The sequence below is a fragment of the Pseudopodoces humilis genome, chromosome 7, assembly GCF_049639895.1.
Source record: "Pseudopodoces humilis isolate 2021_Gansu_Grassland_sample_001 chromosome 7, ASM4963989v1, whole genome shotgun sequence".
Taxonomy (NCBI): Eukaryota; Metazoa; Chordata; class Aves; order Passeriformes; family Paridae; genus Pseudopodoces; species Pseudopodoces humilis.
The window spans coordinates 20,930,714-20,952,517 of record NC_142206.1 but is presented as its reverse complement, the minus strand read 5'-3'; positions in this window follow the sequence as shown (position 1 = coordinate 20,952,517).

Here is a 21,804-nt window from a genome sequence, read left to right as displayed (position 1 = left end):
ATAACATCTACTCAAAGGGAATTTTAATAGAGGGCAAAGATGGACCTGAATGTAAAACACTGCAGCTGTGATTCCTAGGTTTGCCTGTTTCTTTAAAGTGAGGTTGAGTATTTCATTGGTGATTTCTTTTAAGCATTGTGATAGATTCTGTACAAAACTACTACAGTTACACATTCCTATGTGTTCTTTGCCCATCTGGCTAGTAATAGGCTGTCCGTGGCCAATGCTAATCTGAAAATTGAAAAAAAAAATCCATTTAGGAAACCTAAATCTGGACTACTCAAATCTGTAATTAATGGGTTTATCTTAACAAATTATGACTACTCTAACCAATATTTGTGAAAGCAGTTATGGTCAACATGGTTTTATAAATAGGTAGTACTTTACTAACCCCTAAAGTAGGTTAGAATGAGGCCTATAAGAAAACAGGAATAGTTACTGTCAAGTGCAACACTGCATCAGTGCCGATCTTTGATCCTTTTTGCAGTAATACAAAATACTATCAGTGACTATTTTAAACAATATATTAATTCTTATTGAGTGTTAATGCGGTTTTATTGGCCAATCAAAAAACCAGATACTCCTGCTTGCTCATAATAAACATAACGGAAAAGCATTTGGGTGTGTTTGGTTGGGTAAGTATGTATGTGTTACATGTCAATCATATTAGTTATGATTTTCCCATCATGTTCCATATCCTTCTTGGAACCACAGATATCACTTCTGATTCCTTCTTACTTCCACAAAACACTCAGCTTTTTTGCAGGTGAATTAAATACCAGAGTTAGAGAAGATCATAGTTTGAATTATGAACTGGGCTCTGCAATAAAAATGAAAGGAGTGCTGTGCTCTCTTGTTTTGGTGCTCAAATCACATGCCTACGCCTCCTATTACTGCTCCAGAGACAACAGTGTTGAGAAGGAAGCCTGTATCTCCTGTATGACAGACCATAACTGACAGAAAGTTCTAATGAAATTTCTCTTGCAGGTGACCACATTGTGTGTGATGTAAAACAATTGTGCAAAAAAAAGAAATTGTGCTCTTGATTATGATCTATCGTTTTCTATTGGGCTCATGAGAAATGATGAATCATTCTTCAGTTCATTTGATGGAGTTTGAAGATGTTTATCTGCTGTCCTGTACAAATAGAAACTGCAAAGCATTTTCTTTCTGGAATTTTCATCAAGTCTTACGAATTGTGCCATATGCAGAAATAGCATGTGAAAAGCAAACCAAGTGAGTTACATCCAATTCATCATAGAAGATGGACATTTTATTTTCATTCAAAAAGGGCTAAATGTATGAAAAGTAATAGAATAATTGTATTTTTTGCTAAAATATTCTAACACATTAAAAATTATATTTAATCATTTCAAGATTCCCTGTTCCCACTGATCACAAGTTGATAACAGAATTAGAGAAAAGACAAGTAAATTAATATTGTACTTTGTTATACCAGCTTTGTAGTCTTATGAAAATGTTTCATAACAGCTTTTATGAGCTTTTATGTGTCAGGCATGACCATTAGTATAGTCTTTTCGATGAGGAGCATGGAAAATCTCTTCAACTTTTTCATCCCTCACTAAAGGTTACATCCTATTTTTACATGAGATAAATACATAATTTTTGAAATTCTCACTGTTTTTTTTTTTTAAGTCCAGGAGGTGAAGGTCTAAGAAATGTTAGGAGCTACCCTGCAATTTCATACCGAAAGTAGTATATGAAGAAATAATTTACCACCTTCTAGATGTAATAAAAGCAGTTAGACTTTAGTGCCTGGGTTTCTGTTCTTCTTACTAAAACTATTTAATTTTTCATTTGTGCAGATGTTGCCAAGAAAAATCTCATTTCTAAAATTTGATCTGCAGTTAGTCCAAAGGTAGTGGTGGATATTTTATTACAGGGGTGATATTATATATTGGTATTATAAAACACTAACACAAGGAGGCACCACTACTGACATAGCAAAGATTCATCAGCAGGGGATGGGCTTGGGGAAATTCTGGGAAACCTACCAGGTAAATCTGCAATTCCTGTTGGCCCTGCAACCTCTCTTATGGTGGTGTCCGCGTGAAAACACCGTGGTTGTGTCTAGTTTGTGGCTGGAAGAGCACAGCAAGACAGAGGAGATTTGGGTTGGGAATAACTGCATTGGCTGCTCCCCAATTAAGAGCACAGATGCAGGAGTAATCAGCATAATAGCTAATAGCTCAGGTCCAAATATGCAGTGTGTGATTAGGTACAAGTAGGTTGTAAGGCTTAATGCACACTAAACAATGGAAAACCTGAAGAATAAAAAAAATCACGGATTTACAGAGTAAGTTTTACACAAATGGCAAAATTATGCTTTTTTTGCCAAAAAAATATGAATGTTGGTTTGGTTTATTCTAGGATAGGTTTCTTTCAGTATTAAGACATGAGATCTGTACTTTAATAGTTACATGCTATTTATTTCAATAAGAAAAAATTGTGATTTTGTTAGGTGAGAAATGTATAAGGAAATATTTACTTTAATTTGTCTTGGTTTTACTCCTTGCTCTGTTTATAACATACACCCAGATTTTCTGGTAATTTGTGCGCTCTCCAAAGGGCCAAATCAGTGAATTTTGACTGACTTTCATGAGACAAATCTTTCATGTAGTGTAACTCCAGTGTGGTATGAAATTTTGGAATGAGGGGGAGACAATTAACTGATTACATCATTGGACAATTTTGTGGTCATTTTTTGTAAAATAAGAAAAAGAAAAATAGTTTGTCTTTTTTGACAACTTTGAAAAGAAAATATTTTGTTAAGATAGAAATTCTTAGCAGAAAAGAAACCCCATCAAGCCAGAATAAATTAAAGTATTTTTGGACTTGAAAGGAACAGTAAGATGTAAAGTTTAAAGCAAGAAGTGGGAGTTATATATTGCAGATAATCTTTACATATTTTCTAACAGCACAATTTGCAAACTCAAAAATTAGTTACTTTTTTATGTATCATGCAGCTTCTGCAGGGATTCTAACTGCTTTATCCTTACTTTTCTGTTTTCTTCTTGTATTTTGCAGTACATGTATGATAAAATCTGGGCTTTCAGCTCTGCAAGAAGTTTTCATACAGAGTATTAAAGGAAATTCTCTTAAATCATCCAAACTCCATTTATTGGAGGTGCATGTCTGTTGCTCTCTGGAGCTTTTTTCAATCCACTTGAAATGGCTTGTGCAGTGAGAGATTCCTTAGTTTCTTCAATTCTCTGCTACTATATGCAGATAATAAGATATGATTAATATCTTAGGAGAATTTTTTCTATGGATTATATTTGCATCAAATTTAAAATTTAGCCTGCAACTGGTTTTTATTTTAGTAAAACATATTGAACTCTATTGACTTGAAAAAAATACTTCTGTTCCTTTCACAGTAGCTCAGTTAAATGCAACTAAATTACAAAAAAAAAAAAAAGAATTAAAAAAGAGAAACTATCTGTCTTGGAATGCTCTGCATGCAGATGGGTCTGTATATGTGTATTATTTAAAAATTAGTTCTACAGGTGAGATTAAAGGAATAAAGGAAGAAATGTATAAAAAAGAAAGTAAGGGAGAATAAATGAGTCAAGAGAGAACCTAGTGAAACAGAACTGGAGCTAGTGGACCACAGAATTAATCCAACTACCATAACTAATTTAATTCCGTAAGGTGTAATTCAATTTGATTATATTTGCTCACTTAATTCGTCAAAAGGACAGTTAGTTGTCTAAAAAAGGAGGTGGAAAGCCAAGTTCTGTGTTTGCCAGTACCCACGTGATATCAAGCAGGCTTTCTTTTTCCTTGCCCTCCTGGGCCTGGCATTTCTGTTGAGCTGGTCCATTATCATTTTCTGAAGCCGCCCTCCTGAGGCACCCACCTGTCCAGCCTGTGATGGGAGTGAATTCCAATGGACAATGAGACAAAGACAGGTCAGTGTTGTGCTCCTAAGCAGAGCCTCTGCAGTACTTGTTTAAGTTCCCTAATTCCTGAAGAACTCATTCCTATTTCATAATGCAAAGTAGTTTCATAAATAATATATACATTTTGAATATAGTATATAATATTAAGGTTGTTGATGGTATGCCATCTTCCATGTTGAAAAAGTTTTTTTTTTTTCTTTTTCTCCCTGTTGGAATATGTTTCTTTGTGATAAAGAAAGATCAAAATCAAGAATTTGATCAAATTATAAAGACTTGAAAGACTTATCAATGCCTTTGAATATTAAGACTATATAAGGATTATGAATTCTATAAAACTACACTTAAAAAAAAAAAAAGACAGTAAATAGCAATGCTCTAAGATTTGCAGAAAGCAAATGCCTAAACAAAGTCATCATGACCTTAACAGACTGAATAAAACAGAGGAATTGACAACTTCCATGGCTTTTACTAAAACTTCCTTGATAGAAATTGTTCTGTTCTCCTATTTTTATTCTTTAAATAAATTCTGTTTCTTATGTCAGGAGTGTTTCCATCAAGATGGACATGAGTAATTATTGTTGGAAATATTGTTCCCTCCTGTTTCTATCTGGAGAAACACTGGCTCTGGATGTTTATTTTTTCAACTCCCTGCTGATTTCTGACACTCCTGTGGTGAAGCAATCAATTCTGTAGTGCAAAAAAAGCTTTTGTCCATCTAACACAACAATAAAATAATAAAGGGCTGAACCAGGCAATGAAGAATAAAACAAAATGCAGTGGTAATGGTGAGGGAAGTGTCCTGAGAAAATAAGCATTACAGGAGGAGAAAAAAATATATTGAAAAGATGAAGGAAGTTGAAGAAGAGTGTGAAGCTATTCTTTCCTTCTCATTTTGTGCATTGTGTTCCCTGGTGCAGCTGGATCATAGTTGAACACATTGGTGAATTCATTTTAAATACATTGGAAACTCTTTTAAGGATTATTTTAAAAGTAATAAAAATAACATTCCTTAGACTTGTGTGAGTTAAAAAAGTCACAGGGAACTATTTAGGTTGTTGTGATGTAGTACTAGAACACTTAAAGTTAACTGTAGCAAGAGATTTAAGTTGGAATTCTGAAAAATAAACTGATCATACTTTACAAGAAGAAAATAATTTCCCAAAAGAAAAAGTAGAAATATGAATTCCAGGAGAACCCAATTGGTAATTTCTGCATGCATGTATCATTTTAATATTAACTCTTCTGATTTTAAAATTGGATTTATAAAAACCAACCTGAAAGAAGCACTAGAAAACATAGAATGGACAAAGATGGCAGTAGTGAAATAATTAATTTAATAGAACTTTCCATTCTTATCCTTTCAAGTTATTTTCAGCAATAAAATATTTTTCATTAGGAACTAAGAAAAGGCTTACATTTTTTCCCCTTTATCTCCTCAAGTGGGGATAACATTTTAGGCTGTCTAATAAAACTGGTATTACAATTTTAGAAAAGAAAAAGGAAAGATGACTTGTGAAACACGTGGTAATTTTGTAGCATGATTTTTTTTGTTTTTTAGTTTTAAGTTGCTTTTTCTTGCCTTTACAAAAAAATTGAAGGAAATTATAAAGTAGAAAAATTATCACTGTGATGAAATTTTGGAAAGCACAAGATATCATAATTATTTTTGTAGAAGATTTATATGTCCCTACTGTTTTCTTAATTTCATTCTAGTTAGCTGGCACAAAAATGTAGGAAGGACAAATAAATCTTCCTTATAATTTTTTTCATTATTCTTTTGGTTATGAATATTATGTTTTCTTTCACTAATCAAATTATATAAAATGGATTTTATTATGTTTCAGTATAGAAGTCTTTTCCTTTGTCTATATTTACAGTTTCAAGAGTTTTCTGTGCCTTCAATTTTCACTCAACATATCTTTTTAATTAAAAAGCTGAGTCTTTTGAATTATGTATTTTCTCCGTTATGCAGGGTTGTAGGATGCAGTGTTTCATCCCAAACGTCCTGGTAGTATCTGGTCTCATTCAGTACCCTCACAGCATTTTTTGGTTGTGTCACTCTCTGTCTCTGATTGAGAGTCAGTCTCTATGGTCACCAGGAATTTTTCCTTCACACAAAGTGTCAATAGTAAATGGAAGAGCAGAATAGTATGACTGCCCAGCACTTGTTTTGAGGCTTAGCAGCACAACATGGTAACTTCAAACTTCCCAGGTTTCTGTGGCAATTGTGGTTTGGCTGCAGGATGTCAGCAGAACAGCCTGACTGGAGTGAGGTAATTAATCTATTCTGCATATCTTAACACAGGAAGACTTTACCTCTGAAGAGAAGAATTATATTCTGTCTCCTCTAAAGTGTGTTTTACAACTCAAGTGAAGAAAAAGCTGTTTGGATTGGTTTTTTTTGCTTGTTTGTTTGTAAGTTTGGGGGGTTTTTTGTTTTTTTTAGCTGTTTTTTAATTTAAAATTTTGGAAATCTATTCGAAGTTTAGATTACTGTGACCATATTTCATGCATGGTTGGTGGAGGTGCCACAAGATTGTTTAGTTTATATCACTGAAGAATTGGATCAGCCTGCTTCTAAATGGATTTTCCTTGTGCTGATCACAGATAATTATAGGTCTGTTTTGAAATGCTTTTTAAGTACTGATAGCACAGCTATGGATGCACATTGCTAGGAGTGATGCCAAAATTTTACAGTTGTGCAAATTCATCACATCTAATCCACTGGTAGTGATCTGTTGCTTTAGTTTAATTTTAAAGTTGTGATCTGACGTGTTGCTATATTGGCTCAGTAGGGGAAATTATTTTGTTCTTTTAAAATGTTAATTAGGTCCTAGGAGAACTGATGGGCTGAGAACCAAGTCTTTCACATTGCTTTGCTGTGACAGTGTTGCAACTTTGATTTTAAGGGTATACCAGAAGCACATGTGAAGTGTTTGTCTCTTCTAAGCAGTCTTCTGTGACAAACGCAGTTCTCTGTCTGGCATTTTCTCTAAGATATAAACTCCATCAGACACATACCAGACACACTGCAAATAGGCCACAGGATATTCATCATGGGGTAATAAGTATTGATACCTCTCGCTTCTGAGTTTGGCCTTGGGTTAAATTTCTATATCTTCATTTAAGTTTCCATCAAGTGCTATATCTTAGTGCTGCTGCGAAGTGTTTGATAGCCTACAGCCTGTCTTTGCAGGGTAAGTTATGCAAAATTAAAAGTGTCATCACTATGTGTCTGTTGTTTAGATACAAACTGCTCTCTCTCCATCCCCTATGGAAACTTCCAATAATCTTATTTCTCTGCAATCCTAACTGTCACGGTTAATTCTTTTTATTCCATTTCATTTCTCAGGGTGTTTCCAAGGAACGGCACAAGTAATGGCAAGAAGAAAGAAGCTGGTGATTTTACTTCCAGAATATATGTGCATACAGACAATCATAGAATCACAGAATGGCTTGGGCTGGAAGGGAACTTATAGATCATCTAGACCTAAAGATGATCTAGTTCTGTAGGCAGGGACAATGTTTGAGTAAAGTGCCCATGAAAAAAGAAATACTACAAGAAATAGATCAGTCAAGACACAAAAAATTAGAAATAAATACAAATCCATTCATTGCTCTGTCATAGACACACACACACACACACACACATATACACACATGAATCAATTCTTTTGGTGCTTTTCATCAGGTCTGCTCTGGAAAGCAATTCAGATGCAGAGGAGATGTAGGGCACTTTGTGTGGTTAAGCTGCCCACTGGCATCTGTGGCAGAGGAGGAAAATGAGACCAAGAGGCTTTCACCAAAGATAAAAGTTCTGGTGTGGACAGAGTCCCACTGTCCCTGAGGTAAGAGGTGACCCCAAGCATACAGTGCAGGGAGTCTGGAGGATCTTCCCTATTACAGGACACTATGGCTCCTTATGTATAAACAGTGGGAAAGAGCACTCAAGTTTATGCATCTGAAAGTGGGAGAAAGTGAATATCTCTCTCTGTAGTAGTTCTAGTTTTGCCACTGGTCTTTGTAATCAATATGTAAAAAGTCTTCATTTCACTTTTTGTAGGAATTTCCCCATTTGCAAAATGTGTTGGGAAACACAAACATGAAAACCAGTGTGAATCTTGGTCCATGACTGCTGCTGCTCTCTGCTGGGGTTGGACTATTTTTTCTTTTCTTTTGTGTTTCTCAAGCATTAAATACCCCTCTCTGAGAATTTCAAATGGAGGGGTCAATGAGTCATTGTCTCCAAGTAAAACTAGTACAGGGTTTTGTGGTATTTAAAGGATATGGCATCGTTTGTGCCTGCTGTGCACCTGTGACACCACTGCCAAAGGCACAGACAGTACTGTCTCATGTAGTGAGATGTGAGCAAATCATGGAACACCCTTGCTTCTCTTGTAGGTTTCCCAAACATTAGCTTTGTGAGAAAGGGCAAAGCAATCAGCTATTCCATCCTCTAGGAAGAAAGTGAAGGGATGCAGGAAAGGTACAGGCACACATGACATGCATGAAACAGTCAGAAGAGACAGAGATGGGGGAATGAATTTCATTTGGGAAAAGTTGTAGGAAATATTTTGTTTGTTCCTCAGAGAAAAAGGCTTCTCGTGACTAAGTAAGCTTTTACAGATTGTTGTAGGTATTTTTTGCCTTTTAAGAGCACATCCAGGCTTATCTGTTTCAATCTTATCTTAAATATGGACTGTGAAGTGTTCCATCTTCAAAAAAATTGATTCAACTAAAGGGCAGAAAACCTTTATGTAAAGGAAACAACACATTAAACAAGAACTTAACTCTGTCTTGTAAGGAGTGAATACTCATGCTGATAGGGGTAAGGAGGAATCGCTGTCATTCACATCTTTCCACTGGAAAGCACACTGTCTTACAGGCAGTGCACAAATACTTGTTCACAATTTCCCTCCTCCTCGGCTGTTAGAGGGAAGTTGTGAAAATGTCTGGGTTGTTTCCTCCCAAAGTGAAGTGAGTGTGGTGAACACCTGGGGCGTGGGGGGTTCCTCTGCCAGGGCTTTTTCCCCAGAGCATATTTGGGCACGCTTTGGGAGGGGAGGCTTTTGCAGCTCATGGATGGGGAGAAACAAGCCTGCTGAGACCCTGCAGGGATGTTGCACTGAGCTGTGCCCTCCTGTGATGAAAAACCAGATTTGCCAGGAACTCAAAGGTGTCACAGAGTTTGCAGCTAGCAGTAAGTTGAGTGAAGGGCACAGTGAGCAAGGGGAGGGATATTAATTTGTAAATAATTCTAGTGTCAGTTCTGTTTCCTCTTACCTGCTTAGAAAACAAATTATTTTAATATATACAAAGCTATTTAAAATCTCTTTCGTATTTTAAATAATTTCAGTGTGGGCTCAGAACAAAACTAAAAAGACACTGTTTTCTTTATTTACAAAGTAGAATGGCTAAGTATAAAAGAGTAGTATAAATGCTGAGGAGTATGAGTGATTATGAAAGTTATTTGTATTTAAAATATTTTTAAGATATTAGTTTAATAATAAATTATCAGCAGCACAGTCACCAAGTAAATCTTGCATAACCAGCACAGCTTAAACATTTTAAGTGTATTTCTTTACCTGATGATTAACCTTTCCTCATTGCTACTACCAGCAAATTGTTCTAATATCAAGATGATATAAAGATGAGGCAAATTTATGCCTGACAACAGTAAAATGATTTATTCTCTCAGACCAGCATATGATAAAAATCTGATGTGGATATGAGGGGAGATTTGACTTATTGTCTTCTAATATTGTTCATTTCTGGGAGCAGGGGAAAGAGAAGTTATATTCTGTATCTCCTCATTTCACTAACAACAAAACCCAAAAAATCTAGCCCAGAAAAAATATGGGGGATAGTGATGTTTTCAGAAGCGCCACAAGTTTTCCTGGCTTTAAAATAATTTTCCTGAAGTAAAGTATAAAAATTTATGGACAATGTCATTGAAGAAAAATAATTTTTAAACAGATGAAAAGTCACTAACAAAGTATTTGCATCAGTGTTTCAGTTTTTAATTTAGGAGAAATGGGTTGTATGGTTAAAAAATACTTTTTTTTTTTTTCCAAAATGAATGATTGTCTAGAAAAGCAACACAAGCAATTACGTTTTTGTTGTCATGGTGTATGTGAGTTAAGATAGAAATATCAATGACAAATGTGGGTAAGAATAGGACTTTTGCAGTCCTATTGAGATAAATGAAAAATTTCACATGATTTTACAAAATATCTGAGAGGACTTATTTTCATTATGGTTATGGTTTTCTGGGGATTTTGCTGACTTAAGAACATTCAGATGTAATTTATGTTTTTCTTAATTAAAAAAGAGCAAAAAACTAATGAAAATCTGCCCATGAAGAAGACCGAGTAGTTGTCATCTATCAGTGGTTACTGAACTGTGAGAAAAGGGGACTTCATTACAACTGTGAAAATTGAGGAGAAAGCCTTATTTTGGAGGAAGCCAGAGAGAATCAGTTGTAGAGGGGCGATCAGAGAGCAAGTTGTGCAGCTGCTGTGATGCAGGGGAGAGAGGTGTCCTGGGCTGCCAGGCCACAGGCTACTGGGATGGCTGATCTCATTAAGCACCAATCTGATGTAATCACTCTGTTCATGCTGCTTTACTGCTTGGTGCTGGACAATGCATTTGTGCTTCAGCAGAATCACAGTTTGGGATTCATGACATGTAACGATAGCAAAGCTCTTCGGTGAATGTCTGAAGTCCTGCTTTTTTTCCCTTTCCCAGGTGGTTGCCCAGAGCTGTGATGCTGGGTCACTGGTTTTGCCTTCAAATGCAGCTCTGCATATCCTGAGGCTTAAATTCTGCTGGGGGGAATGCTGAGAGGGCAGATCTTGGGCTAAGGGAAAGACACAAAGGGCAGACCCTGGAATGCAGTGGGATGTACATCTTAGAAAGCTGGAAAATATGTCTCTCTACACAAAAAAGGCCTGCAGGAAAACAGATTTGATGGTCAAAAGGAAATCAGTAAAGGAGAAGGACGAGATCTTCCCCATCTTCCTTTGTCTAATGAATCTTATGTTCTAAAACACTCAGTAGAATTGTGCTTCTTGATATAATATTGATGCTTCATTTAAAATAGTTCAAATCAAAATGTTATCATCTGTTAACTGCTATAGCTGGCCCTGGCTTAAACTTTCCAAGAAGAGTAAGTCTTAACCAGAGAACTTCAAACAACTTGGTAGATGAAGTTGCACATTCTAGCTTGGTAACTGGTATGTGTGACATCAGTCTATTTCATTTTAATTCAGTGCTTCAGGACTGGCTGTGAAGGTGGCATAAGTAAGTTTTATGCTATCAAGAACATGCTCTTACTGTAACTATCATCTGTCTTCCAGCCTTCTCCAAAAACTCTCGTCTGTAGGATTTATTAACTGCTTTGCATAGCTTTCACAGTGTCATAATAAAGTAACAAAATGTCCTCAGCTCGAAGTCTCAGATTAAAATAAACAAAAACCAAACAAATGAAACAAAGCAAAACAAACCCAAAAACAATACAAACCAAAAAACACCTTCCCAAAAGTACCCCAAACCTGTGTGTGTGTGTGTGTGTGTGTGTGTGTGTGAAAAGCAGACAGAAAACTCAGAAAATGCTGTGTGTGTGTGTGAGAAGCACAGCACTGAAGTTTAAGGAAGTTCTGATGTTGCTGTATCCAGACAGCAGACAAGACATTTGCAAAAACAATAAATGCTCTCTACCTTCCCCTCACACCCCCAGGTAATATTTATTTTGTGAAAGGATTTTCCCTTAAAAAGCACAGTGTACTCAGGGTCATGTAGCTAGGCCTTTTGAAATCAGAATCTGGCTGCTCAGGCAACCATGACCACATTTTAAATTGCTTGATTATTTGTCTATGGGGGATGACCGTTTTATTGCCTGAAATAATACAATTATGTTGCATCCCTCAATGCAATGACTGTCAAAAAGAGTAGATAAAGAAATAGACTGAGCTAGTTTCAAGTATATTGTGGACAGTAATTATTTGAGGATACAAACAGGAATTGTGAGGCAATACCCAAGGGACTGGAAATCTCACTTCTGAATAAACTGTATTTAAAATGTGTTCAAGCTTCTAAGGTTATTAACCCTCTTTTGTGTTGTAAGCTGCGTAGACTAGAAGTGATTAAATTGCACCCATTTGCCAATGAATCAATTCCACTGCAATGTGGAAGAAAGAGCATAACTTACCTGTCAGAGAATGTTTGTAACCAAAAAGAATTGAATTGTGCTGTTCCTGAACTGTGTTGCACAGAGCCACGTTCACCTCTCATTGAAATTCTGTAAATTAAATCTGCACCTTAATTTGAAGGTTGTACAATAATTTCCAGCAATAAAACCAGAGTGACTTTCAAGTCCAGGTAGCAAGATGCATGCCTTGTATATTGGAACTGGCTCTCCGTCATCTTTATGGGATTTCAATTTCCTTTTCCTCCCTGTGCTGCAAGTAGCTTGCAATTGAAATTTGAAGGAAAGTAGTGCCAGAACAGGTCTGTGATGAGGGGTGTTCTGAAATTCCACAGTCTACAAAAAGATTACCATAGGTGAATTTGGTATAGGAATGTTACCTACAAAGAGTTTAGAAATATTATTCTTTAAGGGCATAAAATGAATTTTATTGAAGTGTGGACTTTTCAAAGCTAAACTTGAAAACTGCCACTCTTTGCAGAAAATGGGTCACAGTTTACTCTCTAATAGTTTTATTTGTTAATTATAAAATTAACAAATGAGGAATTAATGAGGAGAGAGTGGTTCCACAGAGCATAAACCTTTGATCTGCAACAAAGATTCTGGTTCCTTAAGTTACTGGTGTTTGGGTGTTAGTTGTTTTGTTTCTTTCCCATGCATCCTACTCTCAAATCTCAGTTTTGCTATATATACATTCCAGAACATATATATTTATATTATATACAAGAATATAGATACAAGAATAGATATATGTATGTATTCTTGAATATTTATATATGCCTTTGTGCAGCTTTAGTTTCCTGAAGCTAAAATAGCTTGAAGTGTTTGTGATTAGAGCTGCCCAAATTAGAAAGCTGAGTGCAGAGCACAGCTTCCATATGTACGTGAGAACAAACACAAATATGAGCTATTACATAGAAAAACAGCATAATATTGGGAAATAACAAGGAAATAGAACAGGAAACAGCAGCCAAATTGAAAAAAAGCCCTGCTAGGACTGCTGCATTCAGGTGGTTAATATGGACAGATTGTTAACATAACCTGGAAGATGAACTAGGGTAAAAATGTACTCAAGCAAAAAATTTTAAAGGTATGCTATTTGTTAACTCCATTTTCTGCAGTATGAAGTTGCAATATGGGAGAGGGTAGATAGAATTCTGCAGAAGGTGATGAGATCCAACAGCATGAAGTCATGTCAGGTTTCCCACTTCTTGCAGGAAGCAAGTAACTAAAACTTGGAGATGCATAAAAGGCGCATGGAAGCCAACAATCTCCAGAGGAGTGAGGTATCTTTTACATAATTGATTAAAACTGGAAGAGTGGGTCTAAAAACATTACTTTTTGGTTTAACACAAGATTAATGACTTATTAGGAAGTTTGGTTTCATAATGAAGTTAAATGATGGGTTGATTTTCATTGACAGTGTAAATTTGCCTCCCACAATAATGAATTTTTAAAACTTTTTTCAAAGTTTTTTTTTACTCAGTTGTCAGTTTGTGAGCAAAATTATTAATATTAGAGTCTTTCAATGAAGTGTACTGCCACGAAGAGCACTCACACAGATTTCATTTCTTGTAATATATATTTGATTTGAGGTTGATGATTGAGCCTCTTTGCGAGGAGGTTGAATGGGAGTGTGTACATGTGGGTGAGGAACTGCATTCATAAATGTCTTCAATGAAACCAAAAACAATCTCACCAGCATTCTTTTCTCTCATGTGCAGCATGTGCACTGACTAACATTTTTCTTTTAATAAGCCTATAAATCTTTTGGGGCAAATCTGTAGTCCTTTATCACTAAGTGACCTCAAATTTTTAAGTGTAAATGAAAAAAATATTTTAAAAGCTTGGACTTATTTATTTGTTCTTTTTGAAAGCATACTCTTGGGAAAAAGCAAGTACTTTAAAATATCATTAGAGAAGCAATGAAATAGATGCAATATTTATATATCTTAATGGCCTGATGAGAGCTGAATCATGCTGAAGGATGTGCTAACCATTTCATATATCATAAAGGAAAGAATTAAGCCCCATGCAAAATTCATCCCATGTGGACTCTTTTAAAGCTTATCAAGAATTTTTATTTGTATTGTTTTATTTGTTTTTAACTTGTTTTATCTTAATTTCTTTGTTGTCAATGGAAAGCAGTTCTTACAGTTTTTCAGTGGAGCCAACACTAGAAAAAGCAAACAAAGGCATATGAAATTGTCTCCTAGGATATTTGCTTTTAATGGCAAATTCTGCTACTACTTAAAGTCACTTTCACTGAGCTACAAATAAGTATTCATCTTTGAACAATCCACTGAGCAGTTTTCAAGCTTTTTCTATCAAGGGTTCATAAATCAAATCCCATTATTTTCTTCTGCACAATTCTACTAATGAATGGCTTCAGTTTAAAAGAACATATTATTTAAGCTTAACCTTTATGTGAAATGCAAAATATTTTCTCTCACATCAATTCATTTTCAGAAAATGTAGTTGAGGATGCAGCATTTTGCCAACTTGACTCCTAGTTATGAAAGGTAATATCAATGTTTTACTGCAACTTGCTGGAACTTTTTTTTTTTTTTACTATAGTAGGGTTTGACCATTTTATAGGTTTTCCTGTTCTTTACCATGCAAATAAAATGCCGCTCTCTTTTGATTTAATGAACTTATTCTTCAAGGTTAATTCTTTTTTCTAAGAACTATTAACTATATAACTATTTAAAAGCAGGGTGATTTTTTTCTGTTACTTATGTGCAATTTACCCCTTAAATATGTTCCAATATTTAATCTTGAATTTCACTTCCTGAATATATCCAAGTACATGGGCATAGCAATGTTCATGCATAACACATGATGTATGCTTTAAATATCATGATTAATACTTTTTCTCCAGAAATCTGCTATGGGAAATAACATACAGATGTAATGTTTTAAAGACAAAATGATGGGATAACATGGAATTTGTGCTCAGAGAGATGCAGGCTCTTTTTCAGCTGATCAAATATATAATATTTAGTGTCTTTTTGATCATATATTTTGGAAGTACCCTGGGTTGAGGTGTACAAACATTCACATTCATTGATTCTCTGGAAACAAGAATCAGTGACTTATTGTTTAGATCAAGTTTTCTTTGTTTGAAAGAAAATTCAAAATGGAAACCTCAAGTTATGGTGACAGCTCCATGTTGACACAGTACTTCTTATATCCTCGACAGATTTCTGTGATTTCTGCACAAGAGTTAAAAACACCTGTGCTGATGTGAGTCCCAAACACAAGAGCAGTTTGTTACATAAATGAATAATCCTTTCCATATTTGCATGGCTCTTCACATTGTCATTTGAACAAAACCTTCCCCTGGGAATCACTGGAGCTGTGTTTGCTGCTTGGTGGTTCATCCCTGCTGAGAGAGGCAATACTAAAGACCAAGTCTGCTCACAGTAAAGCAATAGGTGCTATGTCCTGGCACAAGGACTTTGTAAATGTTATGCTGTTGCCCTCTGTTTGATATTTTGATAGTAATACAGATTTCTGTGGGCAGATTCTCAGAAAATCAGATTTGAATATGTCTACTGACCTCGCGGGAGCTGCACTTCAGGATCTAATACAAATATCTCATGTGTGATTTGAGATAAATTACTAACCACTCTCCCCACTGTACATTTTTGTTTTAAATTTTGCTCTGTTCTTCTATTTCTATTAAATAATAAAGCAGATCATGGAGCACCATCAAAAGCTGGATAGGCATTCATGTCTATTATGAGTACCTGCAATTATACACCTCTGCATAACAATTCCCTTGACAATTGCAATCATCTAGACAGTGCATAGTTTACATTATTCCCAGACCTGTATTTACTACTCAGGGTCATATCTGAAACACAAAGAAGCAATTGAACTGATGTTCAAGGGTAATAGAATACATAGTGTGTAGGGGCAGGGGCAGTTGTACTTCGTTGTTTGCTTGTTTCCCCTAAAAACGGGGAATTCTGTTCTTGATGTTAATTTAAAGACACTGAGGACTTAAAGATGGTAGAGTCAATGAAATCATACATGATATGGCATATTTAAAATGCAATATGTTGAAAAGTAAGTTTTTATGCTAAATCATGTGTGATCAGATTTCTGGGGGTTGAAGATGTTTGCTGTTGTCCTTTGTGCAGGAAGATTATTTTATATCCTTAAAGCTATTTCAAGAGCTAGGAAGCAAGCATGTCATCCTGAACACAGGACTTGCAAAGCACTTGATTATTGTTTGGCATCATTGCAATTTACATTTACAAGCAACGAAGAGGACTCAGGTTGAGCATCATTATTTTTTTTTCTTTTTCCCAGTTCCTGATTCTGTCACGTTTATAGTGCTGGTTTGTGGCTTGGAAGAATTCTGTCACTGCTGGTCTTCTCAGGGAACAGAGAAAAGAGGTCTAATGGAGTCCAAGGGAATTTCTTATAAAGAGTTGTGACGTTAAAGTGATGGGATGTAGCAAAAAACAGGTGTCCAAGTGAACAGTGTTATTTTATCACCTCTTAGAAAGTCTGTGATTTTCAAGAAGCTGTCTAATTTGCACTATCATATGATTTTCTAATGTTTCTTTATGAAAGAACAAGGGGGTAACCTTGGACTATTAGTCTATTAGAAAATTTATCTTTTACAGGAAATGCCTGAAGTTGATCATGGAAGACTGAGGCAGACACAAGAGTTTCCAGATATTCAAATGCTGTCAAATAGAAAGTTCAATGGCAAGTGCTGTAGAAGGAAAACCAGAAATTAGTTTTGAAGGGAGTGCTTCTGTGGTAAGGAAGAAGATAATGAACATAATGCAAGGCTGCCTTGTCCAACTGGGTAAACAGAATTGCTGTAAAAGATCCCTTTCTGCAGTTACAGAGAGATTAATATACTCTGACATTGCCATTATAACTCTTTGAGGCTATACCATGAAGGCAAAAATATGCTGTAACTAGGTTTGCTTTGGGAGGTTGCTGAACACATGTGCGTCTTTTTTATTTGCTTTCTCAAAGGTGCTTCTGAATCCTGCTAGAAGTGAAAAACTACATACACATGCATAATTTCTGTATTTCAATAATACACTGAGATATGCCTACATGAAAGGATGAAGAAGATATATACCCAAACATATGCACTTATTTGTGCTCTGTTGCTTCATCTGAAGTTTTAAATCATGTTTGACATATCAGTTATTAAATAATACACTCTCCATAATGACCTCTCGAAATTCTGAGAAAATACATCATGTTCAGATAGGAGAGAATACAATTTTTTAGCAGATGGTTACAGCTGATATCCCAGAGGAATATGTGGAAAAGGCACCATGGCTCTGTTCTGACAAAACACTGTCTTGGTGGCCAGCAATGGGCACATACACACACAACCTTGAGATGTAATTTTACCGGCAGGGTCTGATGGCAAATTTGCTGGTTAAAAAATTACTGAAGTTCATGGCCAAACCTGAAAACCTGCTTTGGGCTGGTTTATGAAATCCTTCTGGTTACCTAGCAACAAGCAGGAAGGAAGTGGGGGAGCAGGAGGGTGCCGAGGCAATACATAGCAGCAATAGTGTCAGTTCAGCAATGCAGACTTTATATAGGTCACTGTATTTATATAGGTATCTCTGCTAAATTATTACAGTTACTGAAACACAATAACTGTAAGTGTGACATGGTCTGACAGTAGCATCTCCTCACATGAACCTGTCAGAGTGGCAGCTTCTGTGCCAAATATATTCTCACATCTTTGGAAGAAGAATAAAATATCAGCAGAAGAGGAGGGTGGTAAAGCAGAACAGAACAGAGCATTAGACTGGAGATTAATTGGTTCTTATCAAATATTCAAGGTTCTATTTTGTTCATGTCCTGTGGAGGTACTGTCTTGTACAGAGGAAAAAAAAATAATTTTACAGTTTCTGTCTGCACTGCACTAAAAATATCAAGTATACTTCCCAAGGATTTCAGTATGCATTCATCCATTGACATATTTTTAACTTCTATGTCTGAAAGGAAAAAAACAAAAAAACAACCACCTGTAAACTAGTTATCCAGTTGCTTATTAAATAAATTCTGATGTTTTCCAATTATTCCAATCCAAATTATTTTTCAGCGTGAGTTTGAGTATATCAATGGGAAAGTGGAGAGAGGAACAGTTGCAGTAGAGTTTGAGGAAACAATATATTAAACATTCCTGTTCATAAATCCATCCAGTAAATGTACTATAATGAGGTTTCATTTTAATATCTGATTTTTGTGTGTCCCTTGTAAAGGCTGCAGGGCAGGGGTCCTTCCTTACTATTGTTGTAGAGATCCATAGCACAGAAGAATCCTATTCTCAATTAAGCAAAAATTTATAAGAATTCAGTGTTAGGAAGAATGTAATTGTTTTTATTTTAAAATATATGCTTGATATTTTCAATGAAAAAATATAAAATATTCGAAGTTCTAATTATGGAAAATTTATTAATTCACTGACATTGGTCAGAGATTTTCTTAGGATAAAATACAAAGAAGAAACTGAGCCAGTGTAGTCATTATCCAGATTCAGGAAAAATCTAAATTCTCCATGGAATTTGGAGTGCTTTAAAGTGGGTTCAGGCTGTTGGCTTGGGGGTGGGTTTTTTTGTGGGTTATTGGGGTTTTTTTTCTATAAACAAAGAAACAAACTTAGATTTCATTCTGAAAACCTGCGATGCTGCTGATACAATCTTTGAGTCTTAGTTTCCTGTAGGATCTGTCGTTTTCCTCTTTTCCCATGTTTTAAACTGTATGAGAGCAATTCCTCTTCTTTACTGCAGTAATGGATCCCACTGCTTAAACATTTACAACTTCATCCCTATAAAATATTTGATGGTTATTACAAACTATTTAATGAGATGTCATAAATTACAGATACAAGTGATCCCCTCTAATCCTCCTCAGAACCATCCTCCTTAGCCTGACACTGTAAAACATTAAAAGCCTTCTTTGTTATGTGTTAATTGGTATTAATGGGGTTAATCTTTGCAAAGTAGAGATTATCTTGCTATAGTCAGACATTCTACGGAGAACTTAATTAACCGAAGGCAAAAAATTATGGAAATATAAGAAGACTCGCATATTGATGTAGTTCCATAGTCACACATGTAGATGTTGGGTTGCATTGTTCATTTACAGAAGCTCAGGTCTCAAAACCAGAGCTCTGTGCTTATCATAGAATCAGAGAATGGTTTGGGTTGGAAGGGACCCTAAAGGTTATCTAGTTCCACCCCCCCTGCAATGGGCAGGGACACTTTCCACCATGCCAGGTTGCTCAAAGCCCTATCCAACCTTGGACACCTCTAACCTAAATCCAGCATCTAATCTTTCAGTTTAAAGCCATTCCCCCTTGTCCCATCACCATATGTTCCTCTTCATTGAGTGTCCTTGCACATCAGCAAGAGGGTTATATTGAGTGGAACGGTGATGTTTTTATTTATTTCATTTTGCTATCTTCATGATTTCCTAAAGTCTATGAGGTGAGATTTTCTGTCTTACAAAAGGCAAAGCCAGGAAATAAGCTGCATTATTTATATAAATTATTCAGTTAGTCTGCTAGATAAATATGATCATAATAGAAGATCCAGAAAAATTTATCCTATGACAAGTGAAGAAACAATTTAATTGAACACAAGTAAATACAGAATGGGATTTGTTTTCAAGTATATTTTCTGGAGGGAGATAACATGGTCACAAAAGGAGAGGCAGTGATTGTAGAACACTGACTAATAAAAAACTGTTCCACACAGACTTGTGCTTTTTTGGGGGTTTGTACAATCTTCATTATCTGTTGGTTAAGATTATATGACATCTTCACATCGTTAACATCTGCATTCTCTTTTTTAAGATCTGCAGCCTCTGGTGACTGGAGTTTTAAAGGGCATTTCTGTAGAAGTTAACTTTCACACTATAGTCAACTTGACTGGATCTTTTTCCTTGAAGATTGCACAAAATTTTCAAATATATCTTATCATTTTCTAAAACAATTTAATCTCAGTATTTGTTTGGGAAGATAACTGAAGATATCTCCATTTTTTAGAAGGAATAGTGCTGTTTAACTAATCTCTATTGTGTTACTCTTTGTTCATTAAGCTATTTAAAGTCAGTCTAAAGTTTCTACTCCTTCCCTTGAGCTAGGACTTAATTCCCCAGTGTGGAAGTTTAAAGTGGTTTTATCAGTTGTCAGTGGCTTCTCATTGTTATGGGAAAGGCCTTCAGTTTGGTACTGATCCTCTATTTTTTTGTGAGCTTTGATAAATATGGTTAAGCTCCCTTGTTTTTTGTCAGCTAGAAGATTTAAAATCTCCATTTTAGCTTTGAATTTAACCAGACATGTACTTAAAATTATTTTAATAACCCGGATAAGCAGCTCTCAGTGACTGATGAGTTCAGATTTCAGGTTCAAAAATCCCTTTTCATGATGCATAACAGTACTTCAAATCAAATTAAAAGAAATAACATTTAAAAAATTTCCCATCCATTATGTGTGATAATGATCCAGACGTTCAAATTTGATTACTATAGTAATGGCAAATTCTACTGATGCTCTGTTCTACTAGTGCCAACATGTGAAACTTCTGTATTTTTCCTTCTTTTCCTTTGAAAATTTTGGGTAGAGAATGTTAAGCATTCCTAAGCTAAACATATAGATAGGCAAATATTCCTCTGCATTCAACTTCAACCGTTATTCTATATTTCTTAAGATTTTGAGAAAAACTGTAATATATATATATATATATATGAATGTTTGTAGTCCTCATGCAGAAGGGTGCTGGAGAATTAAATGACTTACAAAACTCCTCCTGTTCCTCCAGACATTGTCTTGACCCCTATGTAACTCTTATTGCTATGTCCTTTCTGTTGAAGGAAAATGAAGACATTTTTATGCAAGATGCTTTAAAATTCTTTGAAAACACAGACAACTGATTTAAGAGAAGAACATGCTAAATGGTTACATTTTATATATGACAGACACATGTACAAGAGCACACAAAGAAATAAAAATAATTGCTATGGTTTTTAATGCTGAGAAACTACAAAGTCCAGGGAAAGTAATTACAGAATGAATATATAATATGTATGTGCATAGCTGGTTCCAGGGACACAGAAAATAGCAAATTCCTCTATAACAAATATAGACAGCAATTCTCATTTTGAAAATACAGGGTAAAAAAATGTTATAATACACAATTCCAATTTATATAAAGAACAGGATAATTTTAGTGTGAATAGAACTTCATATCCATCTCTAAATTACAATATAATGGATACTACAAGAGATAATCTGAAATGAGTCCTTTCATTCTTCAGGAGTTTATAAAATATCAGCGTTTGTAGAGTTAAATTTGAAACAAATATTTTTCCTATGAAGTGCAAGATGATGAAGAGGTTTTGTTTTTTTCCAGAAATATTAAACAGATTTTCCCCTGAACTCAATGTTATTTCTCCAATAAGTTCACGGTATATTTTTCAGTTTGAATATTTAGAGATTCAACTGTCATAACACCTTTAAATTAATGATGAAAAACCTGCATTTATTACCCTCACACCACAACCAACAAAAAAAAAAAAACCGAAGAGGTATTTTGCCCTTGAGGAATAATTTGCTTCCAGTGTTCATTTTTATCAGATTCTGGATACTTTTTAACCATGTTTGCAACAATAAAC